Below are 21,693 nucleotides of genomic sequence, written 5' to 3' on the forward strand. Positions count from 1 at the left end.
TGCAATGGGATTTCTTTATGTACCGTCTGTGGGTTCCTCGGGGCCACCCATGCTGTGGGTGCACATAGACTTCCCATTGAGGTGTTTTACCTGTCTGTCCCCAAAACACTGACAGACTTGGGTAGGGTGCAGAGTGCAGATGGTTTACCCCTTGCGTTGTCGATGAGGTATCCGACACCCAAACAGAATGAGTAGTGTGTGGACACATGGAGTCCCCATTGGATGCAGGGTCGTGCGGGGGGGAAGGGGGGGGGGTTGGGCAGTATGTAACACAGGAGAAGAGGCAGCGGTGTGTCCCGCAGGCAGTGATTGTGCTTGGTTGAAGGTAGTGTTGTGCTTAGCTAAGGTGTGCCTTGCTAATGAGGGTTTGTCCGAAGTAAAAATTGTTATGCACTGCAGTCACAGAACGGTATAAATGAAGTTATTCGCAGCAGGCTAGGAATTATTTGAGTGCAGTTTCACAGTGTATCACAGTTGCAGGAAGAACACCTGGGTGGAGAACAGACTTGTCACAGTAGGGTTCTGTTTGTCTCTAAAACATAACTTTTAGAGATGAGCGAACGTACTCGTCCGAGCTTGATGCTCGGGCGAATGTTAGGGTGTTCGGGATGCTCGTTACTCTTAACGAGCACCACGCGGTGTTCGGGTTACTTTCACTTTCATCTCTGAGACGTTAGCGCGCTTTTCTGGCCAATTGAAAGACAGGGAAGGCATTACAACTTCCCCCTGTGACGTTCAAGCCCTATACCACCCCCCTGCAGTGAGTGGCTGGGGAGATCAGATGTCACCCGAGTATAAAAATCGGCCCCTCCCGCGGCTCGCCTCAGATGCGTTGTGAGTTAGCTGAGGGAAAGTGCTGTTGTGTTGGAGCTGCTGTAGGGAGAGTGTTAGGAGTGAGTGTAGGCTTCAAGAATACCAACGGTCCTTCTTAGGGCCACATCTATCCGTGTGCAGTACTGTGGAGGCTGCTGTTAGCAGTGTTGCACAATTTATTTTTTTTCAAAATCGGCTGTGCAGAGCATTGCGCCCTGCAGTAATACTACAGGGACAGAAGTGGTGGTTAGGCAGGGAGAGTGTTAGGAGTGAGTGTAGGCTTCAAGAACCCCAACGGTCCTTCTTAGGGCCACATTTAACCGTGTGCAGTACTGTGCAGGCTGCTGTTAGCAGTGTTGCCTTTTTTTTATTTTTTCAAAATCGGCTGTGCAGAGCATTGCGCCCTGCAGTAATACTACAGGGACAGAATTGTGTAGGCAGGGCCAGAAGACATATAGTATTGATTGAATATAGTCAGTGGGCCTTTTCTTTAAAAAAAAAAGGGAAAATTTCTATTTGGCCTGCCTCTGACAGTCCTCAGCGTTCTGGGTACGTGTGTGGTGGGTGGAGAACGTAAAGAAATCATACGCAGCCAGCTACGTTTAACAGCAGGCTTGCGGCGATTTATTTCCTGGCTGGGAAAAATCACCGCTCTGCTGCACTTCATATAACACAGCAGTTCTGTGGAACAAATTTCTTATCTGATTGAATATAGTCAGTGGGCCTTCCCTTTTAAAAAAAAAAAGGGAAAAATTCTATTTCGCCTGCCTCTGACAGTCCTTAGCGTTCTGGGTACGTGTGTGGTGGGTGGAGAACGTAAAGAAATCATACGCAGCCAGCTACGTTTAACAGCAGGCTTGCGCCAATTTATTTCCTGCCTGGGAAATCACCGCTCTGCTGCAGTTAATATAACACTGCAGTTCTGTGACACACAGCAGGGCCACAGAACACATTTGTTATTGATTGAATATAGTCAGTGGGCCTTTCCTTTTAAAAAAAAGGGAAAAATTCTATTTGGCCTGCAGGCTTGCGCCAATTTATTTCCTGGCTGGGAAATCACTGGTAATACAGCAAGCTGAGGGGTAGGGGTAGGCCTAGAGGACGTGGACGCGGCCGAGGACGCGGAGTCCCAAGTCAGGGTGTGGGCACAGGCCGAGCTCCTGATCCAGGTGTATCACAGCCGACTGCTGCGCGATTAGGAGAGAGGCACGTTTCTGGCGTCCCCACATTCATCGCACAATTAATGGGTCCACGCGGGAGACCTTTATTAGAAAAAGAGCAGTGTGAGCAGGTCCTGTCGTGGATGGCAGAAAGTGCTTCGAGCAAGCTATCATCCACCCACAGTTCGGCGCCGTCCAGTGCTGCAAATCCGAATCCTCTGGCTGCTGCTCCTCCTTCCTCCCAGCCTCCTCACTCCACTACAATGACACATGCTGAGGAGCGGGAAGACTCCCAGGAACTGTTCTCGGGCCCCTGCTCAGATTGGGCAGCAGTGGTTCCTCTCCCACTGGAGGAGTTTATCGTCACTGATGCTCAACCATTGGAAAGTTCCCGGGGTCCGGGGGATGAGGCTGGGGACTTCCGGCAACTGTCTCAAGACCTTTCAGTGGGTGAGGAGGACGATGACGATGAGACACAGTTGTCTTGCAGTGAGGTAGTAGCAAGGGCAGTAAGTCCGAGGGAGGAGCGCACAGAGGATTCGGAGGAAGAGCAGCAGGACGATGAGGTGACTGACCCCACCTGGTGTGCAACGCCTACTCAGGACAGGTCTTCAGAGGGGGAGGCAAGGGCAGCAGCAGGGCAGGTTGCAAGAGGCAGTGCGGTGTCCAGGAGTAGAGGCAGGGCCAGACCGAATAATCCACCAACTGTTTCCCAAAGCGCACCCTCGCGCCATGCCACCCTGCAGAGGCCGAGGTGCTCTAAGGTCTGGCAGTTTTTCACAGAGACACCTGACGACCGACGAACAGTGGTGTGCAACCTTTGTCGCGCCAAGATCAGCCGGGGAGCCACCACCAACAGCCTCACCACCACCAGCATGCGCAGACATATGATGGCCAAGCACCCCACAAGGTGGGACGAAGGCCGTTCACCGCCTCCGGTTTGCACCGCTGCCTCTCCCCCTGTGCCCCAACCTGCCACTGAGATACAACCCCCCTCTCAGGACACTGGCACTACCGTCTCCTGGCCTGCACCCACAGCCTCACCTCCGCTGTCCTCGGCCCCATCCACCAATGTCTCGCACCGCACCGTCCAGCCGTCGCTAGCGCAAGTGTTTGAGCGCAAGCGCAAGTATGGCGCCATGCACCCGCACGCTCAAGCGTTAACCGTCCACATAGCCAAATTTATCAGCCTTGAGATGCTGCCGTATAGGGTTGTGGAAACGGAGTCCTTCAAAAGTATGATGGCAGCGGCGGCCCCGCGCTACTCAGTTCCCAGTCGCCACTACTTTTCCCGATGTGCCATCCCAGCCCTGCACAACCACGTCTCCCGCAACATTGGACGCGCCCTCACCAATGCGGTTAGTGGCAAGGTCCACTTAACAACGCACACGTGGACAAGCACAGGCGGGCAGGGCCACTACATCTCCCTGACGGCACATTGGGTGAATTTAGTGGAGACTGGGACAGAGTCAGAGCCTGGGACCGCTCACGTCCTACCCACCCCCAGAATTGCGGGCCCCAGCTCGGTGGTGGTATGTTCGGCGGTGTATGCTTCTTCCACTAAAGTACCCTCCTCCTCCTCCTCCTCAACCTCTGTCTCGCAATCTAGATGTGTCAGCAGCAGCAGGACGTCGCCAGCAGTCGGTGTCGCGCGGCGTGGTAGCACAGCGGTGGGCAAGCGTCAGCAGGCCGTGCTGAAACTAGTCAGCTTAGGAGAGAAGAGGCACACGGCCCACGAACTGCTGCGGGGTCTAACAGAGCAGACCGACCGTTGGCTTGCGCCGCTGAGCCTCCAACCGGGCATGGTCGTGTGTGACAACGGCCGTAACCTGGTGGCGGCTCTGCAGCTCGGCAGCCTCACGCACGTGCCATGCCTGGCCCACATCTTTAATTTGGTGGTTCAGCGCTTTCTGAAAAGCTACCCACGCTTGTCAGACCTGCTCGGAAAGGTGCGCCGGCTCTGCGCACATTTCCGCAAGTCCCACACGGACGCTACCACCCTGCGGACACTGCAACATCGGTTTAATCTGCCAGTGCACCGACTGCTGTGCGACGTGCCCACACGGTGGAACTCTACGCTCCACATGTTGGCCAGGCTCTATGAGCAGCGTAGAGCTATAGTGGAATACCAACTCCAACATGGGTGGCGCAGTGGGAGTCAGCCTCCTCAATTATTTTCAGAAGAGTGGGCCTGGTTGGCAGACATCTGCCAGGTCCTTGGAAAGTTTGAGGAGTCTACCCAGGTGGTGAGGGGCGATGCTGCAATCATTACTGTCACCATTCCTCTGCTATGCCTCTTGAGAAGTTCCCTGCAAAGCATAAAGGCAAATGCTTTGCGCTCGGAAACGGAGGCAGGGGAAGACAGTATGTCGCTGGATAGTCAGAGCACCCTCCTGTCTATATCTCAGCGCGTTGAGGAGGAGGAGCATGAGGAGGATGAGGAGGAGGGGGAAGAGACAGCTTGGCCCACTGCTGACGGTACCCATGCTGCTTGCCTGTCATCCTTTCAGCGTGTATGGCCTGAGGAGGAGGAGGCGGAGGAGGAGGAGGAGGATCCTGAAAGTGATCTTCCTAGTGAAGACAGCCATGTCTTGCGTACAGGTACCCTGGCACACATGGCTGACTTCATGTTAGGATGCCTTTCTCGTGACCCTCGTGTTGCACGCATTCTGGCCACTACGGATTACTGGGTGTACACACTGCTCGACCCACGGTATAAGGAGAACCTTTCCACTCTCATTCTCGAAGAGGAAAGGGGTTCGAGAGTGTTGCTATACCACAGGACCCTGGCGGACAAGCTGATGGTAAAATTCCCCTCCGACAGCGCTAGTGGCAGAAGGCGCAGTTCCGAGGGTCAGGTAGCAGGGGAGGTGCGGAGATCGAGCAGCATGTTCAGCACAGGCAGTGCAACACTCTTTAAGGCCCTGGACAGCTTTATGGCTCCCCACCAAGACTGTGTCACCGCTCCCCAGTCAAGGCTTAGTCGGCGGGAGCACTGTAAAAGGATGGTGAGGGAGTACATAGCCGATCGCACGACCGTCCTCCGTGACGCCTCTGCCCCCTACAACTACTGGGGGTCGAAGCTGGACACGTGGCCTGAACTCGCGCTGTATGCCCTGGAGGTGCTTGCTTGTCCTGCGGCTAGTGTCTTGTCAGAGAGGGTGTTTAGTGCGGCTGGGGGAATCATCACAGATAAGCGTACACGCCTGTCAACCGACAGTGCCGACAGGCTTACACTCATCAAGATGAACAAAGCCTGGATTTCCCCAGACTTCTCTTCTCCACCAGCGGACAGCAGCGATACCTAAGCAATACGTAGGCTGCACCCGCGGATGGAAGCATCGTTCTGTATCACGATCCAAAACGGTGACATTTCTGCTTCATCAATCTGTGTATAATATTCCTCCTCCTCCTCCTGCTCCTCCTCCTGAAACCTCACGTAATCACGCCGAACGGGCAATTTTTCTTTCGGCCACAAGGCTCACTCATATAATTTTTCCAAACAATTTTTATACGTTTCAATGCTCTTACAAGCGATGAAACTGGGCTGCCTCCAGGCCTAGTTACCACTTAAGCCACATTAACCAAAGCGATTAATGGGTTTCGCCTGCCATCTTGGTTGGGCATGGCCAATTTTTTCTGAGGTACATAAGTACTGTTGCTACACCAATTTTTTGGGGCCCTCACCTACAGTGTAATCATTGTAATTTCTATGTTATTCGCCTGCACTCATGGTACAGAAAGGTGTGTGGGGTTGGCCTACACTTTTGCTACATAAATGTAACTGGGGCCTTGTCTATACTGCAGCTACTGAAATGTGAAAGAGACTGTTATCTCCCTAAACTGCTGCAATGGGAATTGTTACTGGGGCTTGTCTTGAGTGCTACTATTACTGAAATGGAACTAAGACTGCGCTCCTCCTATACTGCTGCTTCGGAATTGTTACTGGGGCTTGTCTTGAGTGCTACTATTACTAAAATGGAACTAAGACTGCGCTCCTCCTATACTGCTGCTTCGGAATTGTTACTGGGGCCTGTCTTGAGTGCTACTATTACTGAAATGGAACTAAGACTGCGCTCCTCCTATACTGCTGCTTCGGAATTGTTACTGGGGCCTGTCTTGAGTGCTACTATTACTGAAATGGAACTAAGACTGCGCTCCTCCTATACTGCTGCTTCGGAATTGTTACTGGGGCCTGTCTTGAGTGCTACTATTACTGAAATGGAACTAAGACTGCGGTCCCCCTATACTGCTGCTAGTGATATGTTAGTGGGGCCTGTCCCTAATACTACCGCTGAAATGTTAATAATTCTGGGCTCTGCCTATACCGCAGCTAATGGTATGTCACTGGGGTGTGGAAACAGAGGCTTAATAAAGACTTGATGGCGGCGAGGCCATTTCCCACCAACGCTGTTACTGTTAAGGTGCATATAACCACGGACACGTGGAGAGGACACATAGTGCCTCCAAAACATCCCCCTCCTCCTCCAACAATGAAAACATTCTTGGCAAATACCTTTGCATTGGTCCGTCTGGTGGCAGTCCAAGAGTTTCACCTTTAACGACACTACAAGAGAGCACCACCACCATCCCCCCGCCACGGCCCACTTAATCATGGCCACATTCCGAAAACCAACTACATAAAACCGCGTTACTAGGTCCGCAGTCACCACCACATTACCACCAACGAGGTTACTGTTAAGGTACATATTACCAGTCTGACTGGGGCATGCAGTGTGGGCCAAAGCCCACCTGTATTGAATCTGACGTTAGCTCTGCTGAGTAGGGCACTGCAATGGGATATATTTATGTACCACCGGTGGGTTCCAGGGAGCCACCCATGCTGTAGGTGCACATGGAGTTTAACCTACATCTGTCCACTTCTAAAGAACCCCAGTCTGACTGGGGCATGCAGTGTGGGCCGAAGCCCACCTGTATTGTATCTGATGTTAGCTCTGCTGAGTAGGGCACTGCAATCGGATATATTTATGTACCACCGGTGGGTTCCAGGGAGCCACCCATGCTGTAGGTGCACACGGAGTTTAACCTACATCTGTCCACTTGTAAAGAACCCCAGTCTGACTGGGGCATGCAGTGTGGGCCGAAGCCCACCTGCATTAAGCACGACATTACCTCAGCTGTGTTGGGCAATGCAATGGGATATATTTATGTACCGCCGGTGGCTTCCTGGCACCCACCCATGCTGTAGGTGCACACGGAGTTTAACCTACATCTGTCCACTTCTAAAGAACCCCAGTCTGACTGGGGCATGCAGTGTGGGCCGAAGCCCACCTGTATTGTATCTGATGTTAGCTCTGCTGAGTAGGGCACTGCAATGGGATATATTTATGTACCACCGGTGGGTTCCAGGGAGCCACCCATGCTGTAGGTGCACACGGAGTTTAACCTACATCTGTCCACTTGTAAAGAACCCCAGTCTGACTGGGGCATGCAGTGTGGGCCGAAGCCCACCTGCATTAAGCACGACATTACCTCAGCTGTGTTGGGCAATGCAATGGGATATATTTATGTACCGCCGGTGGCTTCCTAGCACCCACCCATGCTGTAGGTGCACACGGAGTTTAACCTACATCTGTCCACTTCTAAAGAACCCCAGTCAGACTGGGGCATGCAGTGTGGGCCGAAGCCCACCTGCATTAACCACGACATTACCTCAGCTGTGATGGGCACTGCAATGGGATACATTTATGTACCGCCGGTGGCTTCCTGGCACCCACCCATGCTGTGGGTCCACAGAGAGTTGTAACTGCATGTGTCTACTTCTAAAGAACCCCATTCAGACTGGGGCATGCAGTGTGGGCCGAAGCCCACCTGCATTAACCACGACATTACCTCAGCTGTGATGGGCAATGCAATGGGATACATTTATGTACAGCGGGTGGGTTCCAGGGAGCCACCCATGCTGTGGGTGCACACGGAATTCCCATTGCGGAGTTGTACCTGCCTGTGACTATTTAGAAAAAACCGCGGTCTGACTGGGGCGTGCAGACACCTTGACAGAATGAATAGTGTGTGGCACATAGGTTCCCCATTGCTATGCCCACGTGTGCAGCTCCAGATGGAGGTGGCACAGGATTGGATTTCTCATTGCTTCTGTACATCATTGTGGACTATCGGCCCACCCCTTTTATGGGGGGGTCGCTGCCTAGCCATGCCAACCCTCTGCAGTGTGTGCCTGCTTTTCCTGTGGCAGACACACTTATAAATAGACATGAGGGTGGCATGGCATGAGGGCAGCTGAAGCCTGGGCAGGGACAGTTTGGTGTGCGCTGTGGACACTGGGTCGTGGGGGGGGGGGGATTTGGCAGCATGTAACCCAGGAGAAGTGGAAGCGGAGTGTCATGCAGGCAGTGATTGTGCTTTGTTGGAGGTAGTGTGGTGCTTAGCTAAGGTATGCCATGCTAATGAGGGCTTTTCAGAAGTAAAAGTTGTTGGGAGGGGGGTGCACCCACTCTTGCCGCTATTGTGGCTTAATAGTGGGACCTGTGAACTTGAGATGCAGCCCAACATGTAGCCCCTCGCCTGCCCTATCCGTTGCTGTGTTGTTCCCATTACTTTCTTGAATTGCCCAGATTTTCACACATGAAAACCTTAGCGAGCATCGGCGAAATACAAAAATGCTCGGGTCGCCCATTGACTTCAATGGGGTTCGTTACTCGAAACGAACCCTCGAGCATCGCGAAAAGTTCGTCCCGAGTAACGAGCACCCGAGCATTTTGGTGCTCGCTCATCTCTAATAACTTTTAATCAACCATTAATAAAAGGGAATTTGTTGCACAAAGTCCTAAGTTCTGGACACACAAATACATAAATAAGGGAAAAAGGAAAATTGTACCCCTATATTATAAAAAGGGGGAAACCGTGTATGGATCACTTAGGAGACCGATATCTTGTGCCAACGGTAACAGTATTTCTATCCAGTACCCAGTGGTATGTGTCCTGGGGCTAGATTAGAAACTAGGTCGGCTCACTAAAAGTGAAGTTCCCGGCTTGTTTGGATAATTACAGCTATTCCATGAATGAGAGACTTTAGAAAAGCACATCCGCTTTTTAGAGCAAGTGCATTAAAGCCCCCATGCAGAAAATGCTGTCTTTGTTGTCAAAAAATGCCGTAGGTGTGAAAGCAATCACGCTCTCTCGGCTAATTTCCAAGAAATCAGATATATATCTGACATCCAGACGCTAAAACTCAACAAGCTTTTTGTGTGAGTTATAGCCAACAGGAAAAAGTGCAGTACACCAAACTGCCAAATAGATTATGTCCTGGGTTCAACGCGTTTCCGCTACGGATGGTGTAGCCTCATCAGGAACCACCAGAAGGTTTTTGGTTTTTTTTACGAATAAAGTTAGTCAGCTTCACACAAATCGGTTAATCTCAAAGTCAGAAAGATATAACCTCAATAGAGAGGGAGATAGTCAATCCTATCACAAGGCAAATTAAATAAAAAACCCAGTTTCCCCCCAAAATAAAGTTGCAGGAACAAAAAAGTAGCAGCACCAGCCTTAGTGGTAGGCTGGCAGCAATGAATGAGCTCTGTGTCTGAAGGAGTTCATATAGTCATGTAGATCCTCCCATAAAGGGAGTATGTAACCAATTGACCAATCAGATGCTTTTACTCTTCTAACCCCGCCCACATCTGGGTGGAGCGATGCTCCAAGGGAAACGATACACCAGTAGACCTCAGGGAGTCACTCATATCTTTATAACACTCGTGGGACGTTAGTGCTAACTGCATACATTACTGGCTAGCCCCTTTTAGCATTCGAGCTAATGCCGATCGTGGCGTGCTATTAAGAGCAAGCTGTTAGTGGTCACATGATATCACTCGGTCATGTGACCAGGTAAAGACCTGATGAGAGACTGGTTATTAATAAAAAGAATATGATTATGTTTAGGGAGTGAATGCTGCATAATCCCCTCTTTCCCAGTATAAGCGCATTAAAAGAATCGCCTGCGATGGCATAAACATACAATTGGGCCATCCATTGTTACTAGGAGGCGTATCTTCCTAGATGACGTGCCGGTCACGTGGGCACCTCCGGGTCATGTGATAGCGTCATGACGTCAGTACGTCTGACGTACAGTTGTAGTTTTTAGTGTTGTTTAGGCTCCCTGCTCTAGGAGGGAGGCGTGCCTTCCTAGACGTCCCACGAGTGTTATAAAGATATGAGTGACTCCCTGAGGTCTACTCGTGTATCGTTTCCCTTGGAGCATCGCTCCACCCAGATGTGGGCGGGGTTAGAAGAGTAAAAGCATCTGATTGGTCAATTGGTTACATACTCCCTTTATGGGAGGATCTACATGACTATATGAACTCCTTCAGACACAGAGCTCATTCATTGCCGCCAGCCTACCACTAAGGCTGGTGCTGCTACTTTTTTGTTCCTGCAACTTTATTTTGGGGGGAAACTGGGTTTTTTATTTAATTTGCCTTGTGATAGGATTGACTATCTCCCTCTCTATTGAGGTTATATCTTTCTGACTTTGAGATTAACCGATTTGTGTGAAGCTGACTAACTTTATTCGTAAAAAAAAACAAAAACCTTCTGGTGGTTCCTGATGAGGCTACGCCATCCGTAGCGGAAACGCGTTGAACCCAGGACATAATCTATTTGGCAGTTTGGTGTACTGCACTTTTTCCTGTTGGCTATAACTCACACAAAAAGCTTGTTGAGTTTTAGCGTCTGGATGTCAGATATATATCTGATTTCTTGGAAATTAGCCGAGAGAGCGTGATTGCTTTCACACCTACGGCATTTTTTGACAACAAAGACAGCATTTTCTGCATGGGGGCTTTAACGCACTTGCTCTAAAAAGCGGATGTGCTTTTCTAAAGTCTCTCATTCATGGAATAGCTGTAATTATCCAAACAAGCCGGGAACTTCACTTTTAGTGAGCCGACCTAGTTTCTAATCTAGCCCCAGGACACATACCACTGGGTACTGGATAGAAATACTGTTACCGTTGGCACAAGATATCAGTCTCTTAAGTGATCCATACACGGTTTCCCCCTTTTTATAATATAGGGGTACAATTTTCCTTTTTCCCTTATGTATTTGTGTGTCTAGAACTTAGGACTTTGTGCAACAAATTCCTTTTTATTAATGGTTGATTAAAAGTTATGTTTTAGAGACAAACAGAACCCTACTGTGACAGTTTCACAGTGTAAGCTGGTTGTACGGCACTGCAGCCTGAAAAAACTATTACTGAAAGGCTGGGAACAGGCCTAGATGCGTAATACAAAAATGGATGCAGTACAACTCCCAGCAAGCCAAAAGGATAATGCACACGGTCAGATGTAGCCCTATGAAGGAGCTTTGAGGTTTTTGCACAGAGGATCAGGACTGTATAGTGTATATAACTTTCCCTATAAAGTGGCTGTGCCCCAACACTCTGTTATGCACTGCAGGCACAGAACGGTATAACTGAAGTCGTTCGCAGCAGGCTAGGAATTATTTGAGTGCAGTTTCACGGTGAGAGCTGGTTATACGGCACGGCAGCCTGAAAAAACTATTACTGAAAGGCTGGGAACAGGCCTAGATGCATAATACAAAAATGGATACAGCACAACTCGCAGCAAGCCAAAATGATAATGCACACGGTCAGATGTAGCCCTACGAAGGAGCTTTGGGGTTTTTGCACAGAGGATACGGACTGTATAGTGTATATAACTTTCCCTATAAAAGTGGCTGTGCCCCAACACTCTATTATGCACTTCAGACACAGAACGGTATAAATGAAGTTGTTCGGAGCAGGCTAGGAAATATTTGAGTGCAGTTTCACGGTGAGAGCTTGTTGTACGGCACTGCAGCCTGAGAAAACTATTAGTGAAAGGCTGGGAACAGGCCTAGATGCGTAATACAAAAATGGATGCACTACAACTCACAGCCAGCCACAAGAATAATGCACATGGTCCGTTGTAGCCCTACGAAGGAGCTTTAAGGCTTTTGCACGGAGGATATGGACTGTATAGTGTATATAACTTTCCCTATAGAAGTGGCTGTGCCCCAACACTCTGTGTTACGCACTGCAGACACAGAACAGTATAAATGAAGTAATTCGCAGCAAGCTAGGAATTATTTGAGTGCAGTTTCGGTGAGAGCTGGTTGTACGGCACTGCAGCCTGAAAAAACTATTACTGAAAGGCTGGGAACAGGCCTAGATGCATAATACAAAAATGGATGCAATACAACTCCCAGCCAGCCACAAGTAAAATGCACATGGTCAGATGTAGCCCTAAGAAGGACCGTTGGGACTCTTGAAGACAGGATCCTACTCTAACACTTTCCCTATATCAGCAGCAGGTCTTTCCTAAACTCTGTAAAATACACTGCAGACTGAGAACGCTATAGATGAAATGGCCTGCACAGCCCGAGATGAAATTTTAAAAAATGGTGCACTACTGCTCCCAGTCAGCCACAACAGTAATGCACACGGTCAGATGTAGCCCTAAGAAGGACCGTTGGGGTTCTTGAAGACAGAACCTACGCTAACACTATACCTGAATGAGCAGCAGCACTTTCCCTAACCTCTGCCAGCGTGTGTCTGAGGCGAACCGCGGGCGGGATCACTTTAAGTACTCGGCGGTCACCTAATGTCACCAGCCACTCACTGCTGTGGGGTGGGATAGGGCTGGCACGCCACAGCAGGAAGTAGTAATGCCTTCCCCGCATGCCTATTGGCTAGAAAATGGCGCTAAACATGCGGCGAAGGAAATGCAATTGACTCGAGTATCGCGTGGTGTTCGAATCGAGTAAGGAGCATCTCGAGTACCCTAATGCTCGAACGAGCATCAAGCTCAGATGAGTGTGCTCGCTCATCTCTAATTATGGTATTATATTACTACTGGCACTTTATAGCTACATATTACTACAACGAACATTATGCATATATATATTCCTGCAGTGGACAGTATTGCTATATATTATTGCAGGGCGACAGTATGTCTGTATATTACTGCAGAGGGAAATTGTGGCTATATATTACTACAGGGTGGCAGTATAGCTATATGTTACTGCAGGGAAACAATATGACTATTAATGCAATGGACATTATAGCTATATATTAATACAGGGGGACTAGATTGCTGCATATTACTACAGGGGGGCATCATAAAGCAATCTGGCTATATATCACTACAGGGAAACAATATGGCTGTTTATTACTACAGAGGGGCATTATGGCTATATATTTCTTACAGGGGAACAGTAAGGCTATACATTACTGCAGGAAGACATTATGGCTATATATTTCTACAGAGGAACAGTGTGGATGTATATTACTACAGGATGATTGTTCTCAATGAGAGAAACCAAGTAATCTTGTAGATATGATACCTTTTAATGGCTAACAAAAATACATGATGTTACAGCAAGCTTTCGAGTCTTCTATCGATCTTTCGTTAGGCTAGAATGGAACTGAGCATGAATATTCTCTTATTCTTCAAAAGAAGATCATGAAGCCGATGTATAATAAAAAGGACGTGCTTTTCTTTATTTAATCTGTGCCATTACATGTCCGCATTAAAATCACAGCCAGAGGACGCGTTTCAGCCCTTAAACAGAGCCTTGATCACCTATCTGAATGCTAAAAATGCTTCCTTCTTATAGGAAATATCCTTGCAATTAGAACAAAAAGCTGAACATTAACACCTAGATTGCTGGACTCAATCAATAGACAACAATATTAAAGGAGTCAATGCATTGCATAGAGTATGTATAATCATGCTATTAAACAGCCAATTCACATTCTTATTATCATTACTGAATTATAGAAAATTGTACAAATATTTATCATCTCGTGTGACATTTCCTTTTCATTCGTGGATACACTTGAAAAGAAACCATTTAATAAATTTGCCTTCCCCCCATTGTCTTCTATGATCTCTCCTGTATTATTTGTTAAAGGGCTAGTGCTCTCAGTGCAAATCCGTTTACTGTTAATATAGTTAAAGAATAGTTTAGGGTATTTTTGCTCTCTTTGGTGATCAATCTTTCTGCCTCCTCCTTAGCAATTTTAATCTTTTCTTTTCTCTTTTATTTAGTTTTTTTCCCTGTATGATTTTAGCGCTTTAATAGTTTAAACGCTTCCTTTTTTTGTTTATTTCGTTTATTACTCCTTACAGTCTTGTTGAGCCACATTGGTTTCCGTCAACTTGTAGTCCTTTTTTTTTTAAAGGGGTATGAACTGCTTGCAGAAGGTGATTAGGATGTTTTTAAACTTTTCTCATTTGTTGTCTGTACTGATATTATTGAGGATGTTGTCCCAATTAAAGTTACCGATAATTGTCAGCTCATCAAATTTTGCTTTACTAAAGTTTAGTTTTTTTGTTGTTCCCTAGTAAGGTTTCTTATTAGAGATGAGCGAGTGTACTCGTCCGAGCTTGATACTCGTTCAAGTATTAGGGTGTTTGAGATGCTCGTTACTCGAGACGAGCACCACGCGATGTTCGAGTTACTTTCACTTTCATCTCTGAGACATTAGCGCGCTTTTCTGGCCAATAGAAAGGCAGGGAAGGCATTACAACTTCCTCCTGTGATGTTCCAGCCCTATACCACCCCCCTGCAGTGAGTGGCTGGGGAGATCAGGTGTCACCTGAGTATTTAAATCTGCCCCGCCCGCGGCTCGCCACACATGCATTCTGACAGAGATCAGGGACAGTGCTGCTGATGCTGCTGCTGCTATAGGGAGAGTGTTAGGAGTTATTTTAGGCTTGAAGAACCCCAACGGTCCTTCTTAGGGCCACATCTGACCGTGTGCAGTACTATTAAGGCTGCTGTGAGCAGTGTTGCACTTTTTTTTGTATATCGGGAGTGCAGAGCATTGCGTCCTCAGTCTGCAGTCCTTGTACATAGTATAGGGCCAGTACTGGTGAGGCAGGGAAAGAGATATACTGTCTATATAGGCAGTGGGCTTTTTCAAACAAATTTGGGAAAAATACTATCTTTGGGCTGCCTGTGACCGTCTTGAGTGTACTGCGTCTCTGCTGGGGGTAGTAGTCCTAATTATTACGCAGCTAAGTGTTACAGCCGGCGTGCGCAAAATTGTTTCCTGGCTCTGCGTTGCCCGTTACATCACCGCTGTCATCCCATCCAGAGGGAAACAGTCTGCAGTAATTTTACATAGTATAGGGCCAGTACTGGTGAGGCAGGGAAAGAGATATACTGTCTATATAGGCAGTGGGCTTTTTCAAACAAATTTGGGAAAAATACTATCTTTGGGCTGCCTGTGACCGTCTTGAGTGTACTGCGTCTCTGCTGGGGGTAGTAGTCCTAATTATTACGCAGCTAAGTGTTACAGCAGGCGTGCGCAAAATTGTTTCCTGGCTCTGTGTTGCCCGTTACATCACCGCCGTCATCCCGTCCAGAGGGAAACAGTATACATATATACGCTGCCTACAGTATCTGTCTGCTGTCTCAGCTCAGCCTTTAAAAAAATAGAAGCAAAATACTTAAAGGGGTTGTCCCGCGAAAGCAAGTGGGGTTATACACTTCTGTTTGGCCATATTAATGCACTTTGTAATGTACATCGTGCATTAATTATGAGCCATACAGAAGTTATTCACTTACCTGTTCCGTTGCTAGCGTCCTCGTCTCCATGGTGCCGTCTAATTTCAGCGTCTAATCGCCCGATTAGACGCGCTTGCGCAGTCCGGTCTTCTCCCTGGTGAATGGGGCCGCTCATGCCGGAGAGCTGGTCCTCGTAGCTCCGCCCCGTCACGTGTGCCGATTCCAGCCAATCAGAAGGCTGGAATCGGCAATGGACCACACAGAGCTCACGGTGCACTATGGGAGAAGACCCGCAGTGCATCGTGGGTGAAGATCCCGGCGGCCATCTTGCTAAGGTAAGGAAGAAGTCGCCGCAGCGCGGGGATTCGGGTAAGTACTAAACGTTTTGTTTTTTTTAACACATGCATTGGGTTTGTCTCGCGCCGAACGGGGGGCCTATTGAATTAAAAAAAACCCGGTTTCGGCGCGGGACAACCCCTTTAAGGCCTACTAGTGGCCTATGGACACTTGACTGCTTCTGCGCTGTGAATTCCACTAGCTCAGTCATACGCACCTACGTCTCACTACAGGCTTGCACAAAATTCTTTCCTGGCTCTGCTGTGCGTTCCATAAGTGAAGTCAGCCTCCAACCACAGGCCAATAAGCGGCACATTTAATTATAACGTTCTGTTTCTGCACTACTGGTAATACACCATGCTGAGGGGTAGGGGTAGGCCTAGAGGACGTGGACGCGGGCGAGGACGCGGAGTCCCAAGTCAGGGTGTGGGCACAGGCCGAGCTCCTGATCCAGGTGTATCGCAGCCGACTGCTGCGGGATTAGGAGAGAGGCACGTTTCTGGCGTCCCCAGATTAATCTCACAATTAATGGGTCCACGAGGTAGACCTTTATTAGAAAATGAGCAGTGTGAGCAGGGCCTGTCGTGGATGGCAGAAAGTGCATTCAGCAATCTATCGACCACCCAGAGTTCGGCGCCGTCCACTGCTGCAACTCTGAATCCTCTGGCTGCTGCTCCTCTCTCCCAGCCTCCTCACTCCATGAAAATGACACATTCTGAGGAGCAGGCAGACTCCCAGGAACTGTTCTCGGGCCCCTGCCCAGATTGGGCAGCAATGGTTCCTCTCCCACCGGAGGAGTTTGTCGTGACCGATGCCCAACCTTTGGAAAGTTCCCGGGGTCCAGGGGATGAGGCTGGGGACTTCCGGCAACTGTCTCAAGAGCTTTCAGTGGGTGAGGAGGATAACGACGATGAGACACAGTTGTCTATCACTCAGGTAGTAGTAATTGCAGTAAGTCCGAGGGAGGAGCGCACAGAGGATTCGGAGGAAGAGCAGCAGGACGATGAGGTGACTGACCCCACCTGGTTTGCTAAGCCTACTGAGGACAGGTCTTCAGGGGGGGAGGCAAGTGCAGCAGCAGGGCAGGTTGGAAGAGGCAGTGCGGTGGCCTGGGTTGGAGGCAGGGCCAGACCAAATAATCCACCAACTGTTTCCCAAAGCGCCCCCTCGCGCCATGCCACCCTGCAGAGGCTGAGGTGCTCAAAGGTGTGGCAGTTTTTCACTGAGAGTGCAGATGACCGACGAACTGTGGTGTGCAAGGTTTGTCGCGCCAAGATCAGCCGTGGAGCCACCACCACCAGCCTCACCACCACCAGCATGCGCAGGCATATGATGGCCAAGCACCCCACAAGCTGGGACGAAGGCCGTTCACCGCCTCCGGTTTGCACCACTGCCTCTCCCCCTGTGCCCCAACCTGCCACTGAGATCCAACCCCCCTCTCAGGACACAGGCACGACCGTCTCCCGGCCTGCACCCACACCCTCACCTCCGCTGTCCTCGGCCCCATCCACCAATGTCTCTCAGCGCACCGTCCAGCCGTCGCTAGCGCAAGTGTTTGAGCGCAAGCGCAAGCACGCAGCCACGCACCCGCACGCTCAAGCGTTAAACGTGCACATAGCCAAATTGATCAGCCTGGAGATACTGCCGTATAAACTTGTGGAAACAGAGGCTTTCAAAAACATGATGGCGGCGGCGGCCCCGTGCTACTCGGTTCCCAGTCGCCACTACTTTTCCTGATGTGCCGTCCCAGCCCTGCACAACCACGTCTCCCGCAACATTGTACGTGCCCTCACCAACGCGGTTACTGCCAAGGTCCACTTAACAACAGACACGTGGACAAGCACAGGCGGACAGGGCCACTATATCTCCCTGACGGCACATTGGGTGAATTTAGTGGAGGCTGGGACCGAGTCAGAGCCTGGGACCGCTCACGTCCTACCCACCCCCAGAATTGCGGGTCCCAGCTCGGTGCTGGTATCTGCGGCGGTGTATGCTGCCTGCACTAAACCACACTCCTCCTCCTACGCAACCTCTGTCTCGCAATCAAGATGTGTCAGCAGCAGCACGTCACCAGCAGTCGGTGTCGCGCGGCGTGGCAGCACAGCGGTGGCCAAGCGTCAGCAGGCCGTGCTGAAACTACTCAGCTTAGGAGAGAAGAGGCACATGGCCCACGAACTGCTGCAGGGTCTGACAGAGCAGACCGACCGCTGGCTTTCGCCGCTGAGCCACCAACCGGGCATGGTCGTGTGTGACAACGGCCGTAACCTGGTGGCGGCTCTGCAGCTCGGCAGCCTCACGCACGTGCCATGCCTGGCCCACGTCTTTAATTTGGTGGTTCAGCGCTTTCTGAAAAGCTACCACGCTTGTCAGACCTGCTCGGAAAGGTGCGCCGGCTCAGCGCACATTTCCGCAAGTCCAAGACGGATGCTGCCACCCTGCGCACCCTGCAACATCGGTTTAATCTGCCAGTGCACTGACTGCTGTGCGACGTGCCCACACGGTGGAACTCTACGCTCCACATCTTGGCCAGGCTCTATGAGCAGCGTAGAGCTATAGTGGAATACCAACTCCAACATGGGCGGCGTAGTGGGAGTCAGCCTCCTCAATTCTTTACAGAAGAGTGGGCCTGGTTGGCAGACATCTGCCAGGTCCTTGGAAACTTTGAGGAGTCCACCCTGATGGTGAGCGGCGATGCTGCAATCATTAGCGTCACCATTCCTCTGCTATGCCTCTTGAGAAGTTCCCTGCAAAGCATAAAGGCAGACGCTTTGCGCTCGGAAACGGAGGCGGGGGAAGACAGTATGTCGCTGGATAGTCAGAGCACCCTCATGTCTATATCTCAGCGCGTTGAGGAGGAGGAGGAGGAGGGGGAGGAGCATGAGGAGGAGGGGGAAGAGACAGCTTGGCCCACTGCTGAGGGTACCCATGCTGCTTGCCTGTCATCCTTTCAGCGTGTATGGCCTGAGGAGGAGGATCCTGAAAGTGATCTTCCTAGTTAGGACAGCCGTGTGTTGCGTACAGGTACCCTGGCACACATGGCTGACTTCATGTTAGGATGCCTTTCTCGTGACCCTCGCGTTATATGCATTCTGGCCACTACAGATTACTGGGTGTACACACTGCTCGACCCACGGTATAAGGAGAACCTTTCCACTCTCATACCCGAAGAGGAAAGGGGTTCGAGAGTGATGCTATACCACAGGACCCTGGCGGACAAACTGATGGTAAAATTCCCATCCGACAGCGCTAGCGGCAGAAGGCGCAGTTCCGAGGGCCAGGTAGCAGGGGAGGCGCGGAGATCGAGCAGCATGTACAGCACAGGCAGGGGAACACTGTCCAAGGCCTTTGACAGCTTTATGGCTCCCCAGCAAGACTGTGTCACCGCTCCCAAGTCAAGGCTGAGTCGGCGGGAGCACTGTAAAAGGATGGTGAGGGAGTACGTAGCCGATCGCACGACCGTCCTCCGTGACGCCTCTGCCCCCTACAACTACTGGGTGTCGAAGCTGGACACGTGGCCTGAACTCACGCTGTATGCCCTGGAGGTGCTTGCTTGTCCTGCGGCTAGCATCTTGTCAGAGAGGGTGTTTAGTGCGGCTGGGGGAATCATCACGGATAAGCGTACCCGCCTGTCAACCGACAGTGCCGACAGGCTTACAATCATAAAGATGAACAAAGCCTGGATTTCCCCAGAGTTCTCTTCTCCACCAGCGGACAGCAGCGATACCTAAACAATACATAGTCTGCACCCGCGGATGGAAGCATCGTTCTCTATCACCATCAAAAACGGGGACCTTTTAGCTTCATCAATCTGTGTATTATATTCATCCTCCTCCTCCTGCTCCTCCTCCTGAAACCTGACGTAATCACGCCGAACGGGCAATTTTTCTTCGGCCCACAAGGCTCAGTCATATAACTTTTGTAAACAATGTTTATACGTTTCAATTCTCAATTCAATAAAGTGTTGAAACTTGCACCTGAACCAATTTTTATTTGAACTGGGCTGCCTACAGGCCTAGTTACAAATTAAGCCACATTAACCAAAGCAATTAATGGGTTTCACCTGCCCTCTTGGTTGGGCATGGGCAATTTTTCTAAAGTACATTTGTACTTCCTGGGACCCACCTATACTGTTGGTCCACACAGAGTTGTAACTGCATGTGTCTACTTATAAAGAACCCCAGTCTGACTGGGGCATGCAGTGTGGGCCGAAGCCCACCTGTATTAAACCTGACGTTACCTCAGCTGTGCTGTGTACTGCAATGGGATTTATTTACGTACCGCTGGTGGGTTCCAGGGAGCCACCCATGCTGTGGGTCCACACGGACTTCACAATAGGGAGTTGTACCTGCCTGTGTCTACTTATAAAAAACCCCAGTCTGACTGGGGCATCCAGTGTGGGCCGAAGCCCACCTGCATTAAACCTGACGGTACCTCAGCTGTGATGGGCACTGCAATGGGATATATTTATGTACCTCCGGTGGCTTCCTGGGACCCGCCCATGCTGTCGGTCCACACGGACTTGTAACTCCATGTGTCCACTTCTAAAGAACCCCAGTCTGACTGGGGCATGCAGTGTGGGACGAAGCCCACCTGCATTAAACCTGACGTTACCTCAGCTGTGATGGGCAATGCAATGGGATATATTTATGTACCGCCGGTGGGTTCCAGGAAGCCAGGCATGCTGTCGGTCCACATGGAGTTGTAACTCCATGTATCCACTTCTAAAGAACCCCAGTCTGACTGGGGCATGCACTGTGGGCCGAAGCCCACCTGCATTAAACCTGACGCTACCTCAGCTGTGATGGGCACTGCAATGGGATATATTTATGTACCGCCGGTGGCTTCCTGAGACCCACCCATGCCGAAGCCCACCTGCAATAAACCTGACGTTACCTCAGCTGTGATGGGCACTGCAATGGGATATATTTATGTACCGCCGGTGGGTTCCAGGGAGCCACCCATGCTGTGGGTCCACAGGGACTTCACATTAGGGATTTGTACCTGCCAGTGTCTATGTATTAAAAACCCCGGTCAGACTGGGGCATGCAGTGTGGGAGGAAGACCACCTGCATTTAATCGGACGTTACCTCAGCTGTGATGGGCACTTCAATGGGATACATTTATGTACAGCCGGTGGGTTCCAGGGAGCCACCCATGCTGTGGGTGCACACGGAATTCCCATTGCGGAGTTGTACCTGCCTGTGACTATTTATAAAAAACCCCGATCTGACAGGGGAATGCAAACACCTTGACAGAATGAATAGTGTGTGGCACATGGGTTCCCCATTGCTATGCCCACGTTTGCAGCTCCTGATGGATGTGGCACAGGATTATATTTCTCATTGCTTCTGTACAGCATTGTGGGCTATCGCCCCGCCCCTTTTAAAGAGGGTCGCTGCCTGGCCGTGCCAACCCTCTGCAGTGTGTGCCTGTGGTTCCTCCTCATGGCAGACGCACTTATAAATAGACATGAGGGTGGTGTGGCATGAGGGCAGCTGAAGGCTACGCAGGGACACTTTGGTGTGCGCTGTGGACACTGGGTCGTGCGGGGGGGGGGGGCAGCATGTAACCCAGGAGAAGTGGCAGCGGAGTGTCATGCAGGCAATGATTGTGCTTTGTTGGAGGGAGTGTGGTGCTTAGCTAAGGTATGCCTTGCTAATGAGGGTTTTTCAGAAGTAAAAATTGTCGGGAGGGTGGGGGGCCCACTCTTGCCGGTATTGTGGCTTAATAGTGGGACCTGGGAACTTGAGATGCAGCCCAGCATGTAGCCCCTCGCCTGCCCTATCCGTTGCTGTGTCGTTCCCATCACTTTCCTGAATTGCCCAGATTTTCACAAATGAAACCCTTAGCGAGC

Source organism: Eleutherodactylus coqui, chromosome 3 (assembly GCF_035609145.1).
Source record: "Eleutherodactylus coqui strain aEleCoq1 chromosome 3, aEleCoq1.hap1, whole genome shotgun sequence".
Lineage (NCBI taxonomy): Eukaryota > Metazoa > Chordata > Amphibia > Anura > Eleutherodactylidae > Eleutherodactylus > Eleutherodactylus coqui.